Below are 14,772 nucleotides of genomic sequence, written 5' to 3' on the forward strand. Positions count from 1 at the left end.
AGCACTGAGCATGACCACTTGTCAAGGCTCCTCTGGTTCTGGTGCTCTGGGTTATCGCCTGGTGCTCATGCACCACGAAGGTGGCCCCTCGTGTCCTGCAGCTGGGGGGGGAAAGGCTTTTTTGCCCCCAGGTGGACTATCAAGTGTCCCCGGGGTTTTTTGCCTTCCTCTGCAGCCGAGCGCAGCCCCTTCATGGGGCTCCTTTGGGCTACTGTGGCCCAAAGGCAGCTGCTTGTGCTCCACGCAGGTGGCCCTCGTGCCCCAGATCCGGGGGGACGCAGCCTTCTGCACTCCCAGGGTGGCCCCAGTGTGGTCCCGGGACTTGCTGCTGTCCTCTGTAGCACTGAGCACCACCCCCAGTCAGGTCTTCCCTGGCCCTTTCTGGATGGGTTCTTGCGCTCCTCTCGCACCACCATAGCACTGCTCCTGCCCTGGCTTTCCTTTGTCAGGCTGCAAGGGATGCGTCATCCTGCTGTTGGCTACGCATGTGCATCGTGTTAATGCTTGTGAGCATCAGCTCTGAGGGATTTGGAAAAAGAAACAATAATCTAAACTAAACTAGGCTAAAATTAACTAAACTAAAATAAGATAAATAACTTTATTTACAAATAAATAAAATACACTTTCCACCTGTAACCTTTCTGATTTGTATCTTTGAAAGCGGTTTATGTGCTGAAACCCCCTTGACTTCCTAATGTCTACTCTAAACCTCCCCGGGCGCAGCTCTGAACCCTTCCCACACGTCCTATCAATGGATCCCAGGGAGAAGAGATCAGCATCTCCCTCTCCATTTCCCCTCCTTGGGAAGAGCTGTAGAGAGCAATGAGGTCACCCCTCAGCCTCCTTTCCTCCTAACCAGACAATCCCCGTGTCCTCAGCCGCTCCCCACAGGACACGCCTTCCAGCCCTGTCACCAGCTTTGTTGCCCTCCTGGATGCATTCAAGGACCTTCATGTTCTTCCTAAATGGTGGGGTCTAGAACTGTACCCACTACTCAAGGTGCGCCTGCACCAGCACTGATTACAGCAGGACAATCGCCTCTTCCCCTTTTTTTTGTTACTAGCTCCCAGCTCCCTGCCCTCCTCCTTTTCTGTATGCGCTGTGATGGACGCTTGTGGCCCCTGCACAGTTTGGTCCCGGAGCAAGCAGCCCAGCTCCCTCTCAGCTTCCCTGACATCTTTCAGCTGCTGACAGCGTCCCGCAGCTCAGCCCCTGCTGGGGGACGGCCTCCACCAGAGCACCGAGAGCAGCCCTGCCCGTTGCGCACCCTCGCCTCAGGAGAGCAGTGCAGGCACTTCCTGCACCCCGAGCTCCGCGCTGCAGCCTCCCCTCTCACCGCCTCTGTCCGGTGCCGACGCTGCCCCCGCCGGCGCAGCCGGAGCAGAGCTCCCCGAGCGGGCCCCGGCCTTAAGGAGACCTCTCGCTCCCCGGGGCGGGTTTTCCCCGCTCAGGGCGGGGCCGTCCCTCCTGGCACCGCCCCCTGTGAGTCCCTGCTCGCCTCAGCGGAGCTGCGGCGCCTGGGCAAGGCCTGGCGAGGGCTCGAAGCTCCGTCGCTGGCTCTCGCCGCTCAGAGCTGAGGCTCCGGGAGGCAGGGTTTCCCCTCGCTCCGGTGCTGAAGGCTCCTCTCTGGAGCCGCTCACCTCGGGAAATGACCCAAGATGTAAGAATTAGACCTCAACAAATTGAATTCCAAACTCTGTTCCTGAAGACCACTTCAAAAACATCAGAACCCATCTCACACTGTTGCTTTTAGTGGTCTTAGGAGCACCAGGTACCCAACACTGCCACATAACTTGAACCAGTGTAAGACAATGACTTTCAAATCTGACTTAAGCTCCTCCTTGTCAGAAGAAAGATACTTAGATTTAAGCAAGATCGGTAGAATGCCCAAAAACCACGTGCAAATATGTATATACAATGTTTTTTAATACGAAAACATTGAGTGGTGTCTCATCGATGAGTGGTGTCCCTCAGGGATCGGTGCTGGGACCGGTCTTGTTCAACATCTTTGTCGGTGACATGGACAGTGGCATTGAGTGCGCCCTCAGCAAGTTTGCCGATGACACCAAGCTGTGTGGTTCGGTTGATACGCCGGAGGGAAGGGATGCCATCCAGAGGGACCTCGACACGCTTGTGAGGTGGGCTGGTGCCAACCTGATGAAGTTTAACCATGCCAAGTGCAAGGTCCTACACCTGGGTCAGAGAAACCCCAGGCACAGCTACAGGTTGGGCAGAGAAGAGATTCAGAGCAGCCCTGCAGAGAAGGAATTGGGGGTGTTGGTCGATGAGAAAATGAACGTGAGCCAGCTTCAGTGTGCGCTCGCAGCCCAGAAAGCCAACCGCATCCTGGGCTGCATCAAGGGGAGCGTGACCAACAGGTCCAAGGAGGTGATCCTGCCCCTCTGCTCTGCTCTTGTGAGACCTCACTTGGAGTATTGGGTGCAGTTCTGGTGTCCTCAACATAAAAAGGACATGGAACTGTTGGAACAAGTCCAGAGGAGGGCCACGAGGATGATCAGGGGACTGGAGCACCTCCCGTATGAAGACAGGCTGAGAAAGTGGGGGCTGTTCAGCCTGGAGAAGAGAAGGCTGCGTGGAGACCTCATAGCAGCCTTCCAGGATCTGAAGGGGGCCTACAAGGATGCTGGGGATGGGCTATTCATCAGGGACTGTAGTGACAGGACAAGGGGTAACGGGTTCAAACTTAAACAGGGGAAGTTTAGATTGGATATAAGGAAGAAGTTCTTTATTGTGAGGGTGGTGAGGCACTGGAATGGGTTGCCCAGGGAAGTTGTGAATGCTCCATCCTTGGCGGTGTTCAAGGCCAGGTTGGATGAGGCCTCGGGTGACATGGTTTAGTGTGAGGTGTCCCTGCCGATGGCAGGGGGGTTGAAACTAGATGATCTCAAGGTCCTTTCCAACTCTAACTGTTCCATGATTCTATGCCCTACATGCAAAGCTGGCCCTTGTGCATGAGATATGCTGTTGTCCTGACAAAACAATTTCAGGGGAAAATAACGTTTCCAAGAGAATGTATCCAGTGGTTTTCATCTGTGAGCCTGGCCACTCCTTTCCTTCTTGCTGACTGAACATGTGTTCCTTCCAGCTGGATCTCAACTTGAGAGAGACCCACAGAGCTTACCTCAGAGGGATCTGACTCCCATCGAGAATTTTTAGGGTCCTCTCAAACTGACTGACTTGATGGTTTCTTCAGCTACATCAGCTAGAAGGGACCTAATTCATACTAAAAATCAACGAACATTCTATGTTCAGTAAACAAATTTTTTTTTTCCTTTCTGGGAAGAATGTTCACAGTAGAAACCAATTATATTTGGGAGCTGAATCTGTTCCTTTTGATGTCAATGCATATTAGCAGCAATGGAAAGACAATTCAGCTTTAGGTTCTTATAATCCACTCACATATCTGCAGCTGTTGGGAAATAAAGGAAAAAAAGTGAACTGTAGCAATGAACCATCACAATAAAAACCAGATAGTCATAGAATAGTTAGGGTTGGAAAGGACCTTAAGATCATCTAGTTCCAACCCCCCTGCCATGGGCAGGGACACCCCACACTAAACCATGTCACCCAAGGCCTCATCCAACCTGGCCTTGAACACCGCCAAGGATGGAGCATTCACAACCTCCCTGGGCAACCCATTCCAGTGCCTCACCACCCTCACAGTAAAGAATTCCTTCCTTATATCCAATCTAAACTTCCCCTGTTTAAGTTTGAACCCGTTACCCCTTGTCCTGTCACTACAGTCCCTGATGAAGAGTCCCTCCCCAGCATCCTTGTAGGCCCCCTTCAGATACTGGATGTCAGCCACCAGGTAATATTTGTTCTTGTACAGTGTAACAGGCTATGAGTAATACATGTTATGAATGAAAACAGTGGGAAGAAAGTTTGTAAGTCTGTTTCTATTCAGTCTTTGTAGGCTTAAAACATATATTGCATACTTTAAAAGAAAAGATTCCTCAAATTGATTGCATTCATACCTCTGATTCTTTGATAAACAAAGTAATCTTTCTTGACATAAGTTTTCTACTCCATCCAACAGATAGCAATCAAATTAAAGGAATATCCCTGTAGTCTTGACAAAGTCACTAGGCATGCCTTTAAATCCTCTCACCTTCACTAATTTTTGGTATCTTTTTCTCTTTTAAACTTAAGATGTGGAAAATACTTCAGTAATTTAAAAATTACATTTTAAATTCTCTTTGAGTCTCTGTTACACTTTTTTAGGACAGGGTACGGACGAGTTTTCTCAGAACATGCAAAAAGTGTATTTACATCGTGTATTTCATATAAAGCAAATACAGAGTTTGTAAAACAGACAGAAAGGTAAAGGCATGGATTATTTTCCATGTGATTTGCTAACCAAACTTAACAAAAAGCCTCTGTTTCCCTAGCAGCGCTGTCCCCAGGACAGCCTACCAACCTGAGAGCCCTATCTTTGAACTCTTTCAGTGAGTCAAAAGAAATCTCATTAAGGACAGTTTCTCCCCTTTTACCTGAGGCCGTGTTTGTTTTAGGTAAGTTAAGTTAAAGGAGGGGCTGAAAGGTCCAGGCAGGCAAGAGCCCAACCATTAGGCTTCAGTCCATCAAATGCCATGGAAGGTGCAGCTGCAAGTCTCCTGCTCCAGACCACAGTGCAATGTGTCTGTCATGGCTCCCAGGGCACCCAGCAGCAGCAGCAGCACCCACCACCCCGGCCAAGGGAGCACCCAGAGAGGTAAGGCAGGCACAGGGAGACCTTTTTTCAGCAGCTTCCTTTCAAAACTGACTGTAATTTCAGCGTTGAATAGACAGAAAATAATTTCCAATTTCAGAAGGGCAAAATGCTCCTGAAAATGTTTCACCTGGAACAGGTATTTTATTTGTTTTGCTGATATTTTATCCTTTTCAGTCAAATATTTCAGAACTTATAAATGGAAGTAAATGAAAATTAAGGTTGTGATAGCAAATTACTGTTGTTATTGTTAACAAAATATTGTTGTTATTATTATGTTTATTTATCCTTCGCATCTTTCCCCAACTGTATGGATCTGTTACACAGCAGCAGAGGTGGAAAACAGTGTTAAAAAGAGCATCCTTAATTGTAAGTGCCTGCTGCCAAACAAGAGGCATATGTAGCATCCACCACTGCACATGCTGTCTTAAACTAATTAGATCGGATTGCCCATATCAGCTGAATGCTGGAGTTGCTTACTCAATAAATAATCAGCCACTCAATGCCAACATGGAATCTGTACTTAGACAGTCTGTCAGAGAGGGACAGATACTTTTTATTTTGTAGCAGTGCTGCATAAATAAAAAGATTTCAGTATTAATTACATCATCATTTGGAATTCAATGCAGCTGCTTTTAGTTGTGAAATAACACCTTAGTTAAAAATGTGCAAACAATTGTCTAGTTTGTTTAATCACTGTGGACAGAAGAGAGACTAACATTGCCACAGAAATCAGATTTACCAAATCAAAATGTGTTGAAAAGACAAAATCACATTATTTCAAAAGATGCCAGCAGACTCTAACAAAAGAAGCTGTACTGTATGGATATTTCCAAAAGAATTAACTGTAGGAGCACTACTCTATCTTAATCTTTCAGCAGCCCTGCCTTATGGAGGCCCTGGACGCTCACAGCCAGTGACAGTGAGATGACAGAGAACCAACAAATGGTGAGACTAAATTCTGAAAAAAATAACCCTTATAGAAAACAGGTGCAGAAATCAAAACTATTTGAACACAGGAAGTGATTTGAACCTACGGTTCAAATTAAAGTGTTCTGCACATGATAACGGCTAGGAGTATCTCTAGTTTTGTATCACATATAGAATCATTATCAGTTCTTAAAGAGCTGCAGAAAGCACTGCTTACTCAACTCTTATTTTAACAGCAGTTTTCATTTACTTAATTATAAAAAATACTAGTATCTTCAGTTTGAAATTTCCAGGCCTATTCTGTAGTGCTATTTTGTGTATAGGGGGAGTTGGAATGAAAATGACTTTAAGATGAATTTCAAAAACCCCCATACTTTCAGGTGCACAATTTTATTGATTGTTTTTTCTTGGAGGGATATTGCTATAGCTAAACCAGCTAGGAAATGCACACAAAATTGGATTTTAAAGCAGCTTTTAATTGCCAAGAGCCTCTGAAAGGCACTGTGATTGTTAAATTTATTTATTCATCCAGGAAGATTTGTTAGGCTCAAAGAACAAAAATACAGATTGAAGCACATTCAACTTAGGTCCCAAACTTTTGAACCTATTGAAATGGTGCTACTCCCCTGCTTAGTTCTAAGCACCTGAGTAAGTTTTTGTTGCATTTGATACACAGTTACATCTTCAACTTTTTACCAAAGGCTCAGCATATTAAAGCCTCCTTAGTGCAAGTCTTTAAAAATTCCCAATTTCTATTATTATATTCTAACACCTGCAGCACCTTTTTACCTTGCACTTTTTATCTGCTGATGATGGAGATTGTAACTGTACAGATCTGAAGGAGTGACTTACTCTTCCCTGCAGGCGCCTTAGGAAAGCCTAAGGAAGAATGCCTTTCCCAGCAGTGTTCCAAGTTTTGCCAGAGACACCTGTAAATTGCTGTGGATAAAAGGCATCTGACTCATGAGAGCACATGCTTACAAGGAAGATTTCAAGACACTAAAGTTTCTGAAATCAGGAAGTTGTGATTTATTACTGAGGTTATGGTTTTGGAGAAAATTTTATTCAACCAGCTCAAAAGTTTTAATTTACACTCAGGATTCCACCCACTTGAGTGAGAAAAACAAACCACATATGAAGTTGGCCACATTGGTGCTCACAGTGTGGCATTGTTTCAAGCCAAGCTTAACTGTAACAATTGGTTTCAATTTTTTAACATTTCTCCTTCCTGCCAGAAGCTTCTCAGATCCTTCTCAACTACACTTCATGGCACATCCACACTGCTCCAGCATCCTAGATGTCTCTGTAGCTTGGGACCTAATGAAGACTGAAGGAGGGCTTTAGGAAGCCCTTATGGTTTTTAACTGGGTTACAGAAGAGGAAAGATGCTTAGATACTTTGTGTGGTGGCCTTCAAAGATGGATTAAACACAATAGTTTGCTAGTTAGTTGCATGCTGGCTGCTGTTATTTTCTGCAGTGCATACATACAAATGCCAATGCTTTACAGATCAGTAGACACTCCAAACACTGGAGTGAAGCAAATAGAAGTTTCAATATCCTCTGTGTAGTTACAAAAATAATATTTAAGAATATACATATAAGAATCTAACCTGAGAAACTGATTCAAGAGAAAAGTGATAAAATATGAAACTACTGCTAAAAAATAAACAATATTACCTCTATTGCCTAGAACATGTGTTACAATATTCCCTATAGTTACCTACACATAGCATCCTTTTCCTTGTATAAAAGTAACATTTTTCCTGCTACCTAAATTCAGTTACATTATTTATGACCAAATAAAAATGACAAAGTAATTTAAATTTACTATTGTATATCTACAACATAACATAAATGAACATTTTCTGCTGTAGAGAAACTGAGTTAGATGTTGCAATTGGCTTTTATTAGAGTTGCTTTTCAGAAATGGTCTATTTTAGCATGAGAAGAAAAAGCATATAATGTGTGTTTAATAAATATTATTATTATGTATAGAATTATTAGAAAATAATATATACTCCAAAGAGAAGAGGGTAAAAAATACAGGTCAATAAAAAAGGCTGGTTTAATTTTATTGTAAATATGAAAGAAGAAAAATGGTATTTACCACAGACATTATGATCACATCTACAGTGTTCAGCCAGATCAGGAGTCCATTTTACTTAGTACTGTGGAAACAAAGTAAATAAGTCTCCTGATTAAACAGAAAAAAACCCTTAAGCAAAACCCTAATAGCCCAAAGACAAATCGTTTTGGCTACAAGACAAACAGGTGGTTATGAGAGCAACAGGCCAACATAAAAGGCAGAGATAATTCTGTAAGATCTCTTGCTCAGTCCATAGCCTGGGGCTTTTGGGGGCCAACCAAAATATACATGCTGAAGCCTACTTCCACTGAAAGATAGATGAATTACTCTGACATTGGCAAAAGTCATCTTTGTTTGTAGTAGAGTGGATGGTTTCTAGATTCTGTTCACCAGGAGTTCTACTACAGCATAGCTAAATCTCTGTATTTTATGCAACATCAGCTTGATAGGAGGAAAAAAGAAGTCTTTTTGGTTTAAGATACAGAAGAAAATACATGCCTAGAAGAGGATCCTAGAAAGTGCCCTGTGATTTTAAGAGATGCTTTCAGGTTTACAATCCTAACAGGATTTATTAACATTAACAATTACAAATTATTGAGTTTTATTCTGACCTTAATTTGAATGAATTTATTTTGTGCTAAATTAAAATTTGATACTTAAAATATGTTTCTACCTTCCCTATTGTATCCAAATGCTTGCTTTTTGTTGCTTGTTGCATAGAAATATGAGATGCCAGTTGTCTCTTGATTTTAACTGTTTAGACTCTTTAACATGCTCGTGTGATCTTTGGTTACAATTAAGCTTGAACATTCCAAGTCCAAACTATGAGTCAGTGTAGTTAAGAGGTATTTTATAAAACTCTCTTGTGGTTTAGCTCCAGTTGGCAGCTAAGTACCACGCAGCTGCTTGCTTACTGCAGCTCTCCCACACCCTCTCCAGTGGGATGGGGAGCAGAATAAGAAAAAAGCTAAAACCCATGGGTTGAGATAAGAACAGTTTAGTAATTGAAATAAAATAAGATATAATAACGATTATAATAACAACTGTAATGAAAAGGGGGACAATGAAAAGAGAAAGACAGAAATAAAACCCAAGAAAGACAAGTGGATGCATAGTACAATTGCTCACCATCCACTGACTGATACCCAGCCCGACCTGAGCAAGGATTGGCCCCTCCTGGCATATTCCCCCCAGTTTATATACCAAGAATGATGTTCTATGGTATGGAATATCCCTTTGGTTAGTTCAGGTCAGCTGTCCTGGCCATGCTCCCTAGCAGCTTCTTGCGCTCCTCCTTACTGAACACAAGAAAATAAAAAAGTCCTTTACTTACAGTAAGCACTACTTAGCAACAACTAAAATATCAGCATGTTATCAGCATTATTCTCATACTAAAGCCAAAATACATCACTGCACCAGCTACAAGGAAGAGAATTAACTCTATCCCATCTGAAATCAGGACAAACCCTAACTTCCCATTCCTCTAAACTGACTGAAAATAGTTTTTTCCTTTTCCAGTCACTGAACTTGCATTTGGTGGTGTTATTAGCTCACCAGTCACTACAGTATTCCATAAGAACTTCAGCAAAATGTACAGCTTCATGACTCATAAGATGTACAAGCTCAAATCCTTTGATAAATGTACAACTATTAGCAGACTGTGGACACATTTATTCTCTGAAGTACATTTAGCCAGAGTAAAACACCACACAGCACAGCAAAAAAAAAAAAAAAAAAAAAAAAGGCAACACTGCTGTAGAATTTTATGGTTACCTGTAGAAATAAAAAGTGAAATATTCATTTTTAGCCTGTTCTAAGTAATAAATATGTCTCTTTACAGTCAGAACTGGATGGTCAACTAGTAAATTTTAGATCAAAAGGAGCCCTGGGATTTCAACATCCAGTGAGGTGAGTTAAATCCTATCACCAGATACAGGAAAAGTGACACCTTCCAAGAAAAGATATATTTCTTCTCAGGAGAAGTATTACCTTGTTCCTGGAGTATCTCTTTTTAATAATGGAGTTTATCTATTCACCAGACTCCATGGATTTTTTCTGTCCCTCCATGAGGACTGATGCCTAGGCTGAACAGAACCCGAAACAACATGGTAAAAATAAAAATAAGAAAAAAGTAATCTGGAAAGAAATGATGTTCTTCTGCCTCATCTAATTTATATTTACATTTATTAATATGATAAGAAGCCCACAAAGCCCAAATAATTAATGTGAGCAGCTGCTAATGGAATGTGACTTGTTACAGATCCATGTCTTGAGGTTGCTTAAATTTGCTCTTGAATAAAAGCTGAATTGCAGGTGAAACTTTTCCTATGCTTGGGGGATTTATAAGGGTTTCCACTAACATTTGGATTCTTTAAGGCTTAATTATGTAGAAACTCATGATTTGGACTTTAGTTTAGAGGAGGAAAATTAATAGAGTATCCCTCTTCTTTACATGCACTTGTAAACAAGTTGTAGAACCTTAAAATCTGTGTAACCTTTATCACTGTAAAATTTAACTGAAATAGGGACAAAGTGGATACCTACGCACACAAAAATGCATATGTGTACAGACCACATAAGTTTTGCTTTACTGAGAAAGCTGGTGAAAACCTGAAATGTAAATTAAGACGTTTATGATTTCAGTACAAAACAATATGAGTTTTGAAAGAAATCTCTCTCAGTGTATGCCTCCTCCTCCACCTGGAGACACAAAATTCACTAAGATCAATTGCTGTGCAGTGGGCAGCTCACCCCAATCTTAACCTGGTGTCTTATTGCAGAATCCCAAAACATTCCTCAAACTTCACCCATTGCATGGGACACTTCGATTGTGAACTCTGCTAGAACCCAAACCAAACAATCCCAAGCATGCATCACTCCCTGGCAACACTTTACGAGGGTGGGGCCTTAGATAAATCCAATACGCCATATGCCCAAAGCAACTGAGATAATTTAAAATCAACATTACCTTTTAGTAAGCAACTTTATTTTAAGAGACGAGGAACCCTAGGATTTTTCTCTCTCAAAAGAAAGATAAAAATAGACTTTAACACTCAGGCTAGTTTAGCTTAGCTGCGAAAGCATCACATAGTTTTACTTTTTTTCTTTAAAATATGTTTTCTTACTAGACTTTATTTGCCCAAGTCCAAATCCCAAAAGTTTCTTAATAACATCGGAGAGAAGGTTCTGGCAAGTTTTCCAGTACAAGCCACAATTCACTTCTACAATGATGACACCGACTCTGAGGAAGATGAAGAAGAAATCAGTTCAGCCTAAGAATGAGCAGTGGGTCAGCCTTGACAAACACAAAATAAAAATGAAAAAAATCAAAAGATAAAAAAAGAACTGTCAGAAACATGTGGACAAACATCTGACCAAACAAAGAAATACATCAAAGCTTGAAGTATTTATAACTATCTTACCAAGAATGAGTCAATGCAACTGGAAACTAAGAGGAAATCCTTTTGTGTTTTCAGAGACTTTTAAATAAAACCCTGAAGCTGAACAGAAGATTATAAGGTCTGAATCAGGTTGGTTGATGTAGCATGGATTAAGAACACTAAGAGCACTGAAGTTAGTTACTATTTTTTACATTGCAGTCCTGATAAAATGAAAATAGAATTGATTATGGGGCAAAATAATATAATGTACAGAGCCAAAATAACCCAAAAGCTTTGAAACACAATGTTTGAATCTAAGGAAGAAACTAGTTAAAATGCAAAGACTATTGCTTATTAGCTCTGGGGGACTGTTTATTCTGACATCAGGTTCCTCCCTGTCATCAGAGAAGTGCCTTAGTGTCAGTCAGAAAAAAGTCATTATTAAAAACTATGAACGACATGTTAAACCACTATGTGCTACCTTTTTGTCTTCACCAAAATATTCAAATCTTATTTCTATAGCTTAGTGTGCCTGAATCTATGATTTTAATAAAATTGACCTACTGCTCATTCTCATCTGGTGGGGCTTAAATATGTATCTTCCTACCTTGATATTTCTTTTAAATTAATGTTCAGGAAGACTTAAGTTACTGATTTTCATAATTATCTACAGTAAACATAGACATATTTATTCCGACACTGTTATTTCACTAGCAAAACCTGCTTTTTCAGCACAGTTTGTTTCATTCAGAGAATTGGTATAACCTGGTCCAGTCAACCTTTTGTTTGCATTAATTGTGTATGCTCAGAGATTTTGCCAGTACTTGTCTTGCTGTGCCAGCATTTTTTATTTAGCTCAAGGATTAGCTACTTAGCCCTGCTATGTTTCAATAATTACTATGCTTTGGGTATCTTATCTCTAACTAAGCTCCCTCCATAGTTTCTCCAGAGACAAGGCAAAGGCAGAATCCAAGATTCTTGATCTTTTCTGTGCTACTGTTGGTAGGTCAGATGGCTGTCAGAGCCACTTACCCTGTGTGTCAGGTCTTCCTCTTAGTACAATGAAATATCAAACAACGTGATAGTGTTTTAAATTCTTAGCATAGCAAATTCAGATTCCAAATGAATTAACATATTAGAAGAGAGGATTTTTTTACAATTTTAATTTACATACTAAAAAGTAGATATATTAATTAAATTTACACAAGATGACAACATCCTATAACATATGAAATTACACAAACCAGTTGAAATTGTAAACCCTGGTGTGACACATGAAAATTCAACTTTCACATTTCACCCATTCACCATCTCCACATCTTCATGTCCCAACATACAGAACTAAAATACAGATATTTTAAAGGTCTTTCACTTCTCTTGTACGGTATACTAAAATTACTTATGCCCCAGCTTCATCATTATTCAATCTGTAGCACAAACAGCAAAGCATCAAAGATCACTTAACAGGCTGGTGATGACATATTCTATACAGCAGTCAAATTGTACATAAAGCCCCAACTTCTTCCTTGCAAGAAGCTCTTGTCTCCATCAGTGCTCAGATGAGTTCATTCTCGACATTTGGTGTTCCATGCTCACCTTAGAGCTCTGAACAGGGCTTTTTCTCGCCTCTTAAGATACCTGTGCAGCTCTATTAATCTGTGCTATGCCCCAAACCAACCTGGTTACTGCTGAATTTCTCAGGCCTTCATGAGGATTACTGGAACCTGGAGGGGTATGTTGAAGGAACCAACTCCATGCCCTGTGGAAACAGCAGTTACCACAAAATCGCCACACAGCACAGTGCTTCCCAACACACAACAGTAAAGAGCCATTTGCCTTACACAGACATTGTCACCATTTACGAATTCATTACATAAAAGGAACACTCTGTAGGTTCTTCCTTGCTAACCCTTACCTTTCTGTTGAGACCATGCTGCCTCTTACTTCCTCCTTTATAGCTTCAGTGCCTGCCCTGCAGATGCCAAGCAGTGGGCTGTGGTCCCATCTTTAGAAAGCACCAGTTTTCTAACCATTTCTGACCAGTGCATGCTTGCAGACACAGACGCATGGCAGGAGTGGGTGTTACTACTGTTGCAGGATAGCAATGAGGAACTAACAGCTGTAGGAACACACGACATAAATGGAGGCCAGCTTCACCTGCAATTGAGACTGATCTTCCTGCATTTAGGAGAGATTTTTGGAGCTGGAGGGATAAGTATCAACAGGTGGAACTATGTGCTGATCTTGAGGGCTGGTTATTAACTCCAGACAGCTGGTGGTCAACCAGTCTGCACCAGCAATTGGCTCACTGAGATGTGCGAAAAAGCCTTCTGGACTTGCTGGCAGCAGCATGGCAGAACACTGTCAGGTCCTAAGTCAGTTTTCGGTTGATGAAGTCTTCTGAGTATTTTGAGAAATAGAAAGCACTGCCTTCAGTGTAATAACTATTTTCTAGGAGTGTCGGTCAGTCGGAGCAGCTTCCAGTGGGGTAACTAGTAAAACAAGCAATGCAAGAACACAAGATACAGTGTACGCCGTGGCCGTACATACTAACAGAACCACATCAATACTGGATAGAGCATCTTATTCCAAATTTCCTGGTAACATGTTCAGGCAGAATCTGAACATTTTTAACTTGTTCAGAATTTCCAGATACAGCAAATCCCAGACAAGTGGCCACTGAGAAAGTGCAGACCAGCTACCCAGAATCAGAGCAATAGGTCTGCTGTGTCTTGGAAAATTATATTTATATCTGACATGAACAGAATAAAGAGGGGGGGGAAGGATGATCAAGTACATAGATTACACAAACAACAAAACAGATCAGAACTTATCAGCCTGGAAGATGTGACTAAGTATATCAAGGCCAGGTTTGAGCCACACAGCTTTGAGCAACCTGGTCTAGTGGAAAGTGTCCCTGCACATGGCAAGGGGTTGGAACGAGATGATATTTAAGGTCCCTTCCAGCCCATGGAAACCATAAACCATTCTATGATTGTGATTCTATGATAAACATAGTCTATACTATCTTGAGTGGCTTGGAGAGAATGATTGAATATGAAATTTAAGTAGTAAGAAGCAAGTTCAAGACAAAAGCAAGTAATACTTAACCCGACTTGTGATTACGCTATGTTGTTGAAACTGAGTTTATCTACTTATAAAAAGTAAATTAAAGACTTTCATGAGAAACATATATAAAGACGAAACTTCTGAAGCAGATGTTGTATACTGTTGCAGGCTGGGGAAGCATGCTGGGGAAAGATTACTAGCTTCTTTCTCTAATCTTTGCTGTTACTATCATAGCAGGCATCATTAGCCAGTGTTGGAGGCAGGATATTAGCTATATTTCTCTTTGGTCTCCCATGAAACAGCCATTTTAATATTCGCAAACGGGCTACATCCCGGATGCATCAGATGTAGATGACATAAGCAAGTGCTGTTAAAAATCCACACCTCTGGAACAGAAAAAACTATCTTAATAAAAATGTGTTCTTTAAAGCAGTAGAACAGACACTGTTATTAGAAAAATACTGTTGGATAGTGAATGACAATATTGCCAAAGCCTGTTAGAAATATTCAAAAAAATCACCTCGCACAACTGCTTAAGTCTGACAACACTGCATTGGTCTGAACTGACTCTATT

This window comes from Psittacula echo (assembly GCF_963264785.1).
Source record: "Psittacula echo genome assembly, chromosome: 3".
NCBI lineage: Eukaryota > Metazoa > Chordata > Aves > Psittaciformes > Psittacidae > Psittacula > Psittacula echo.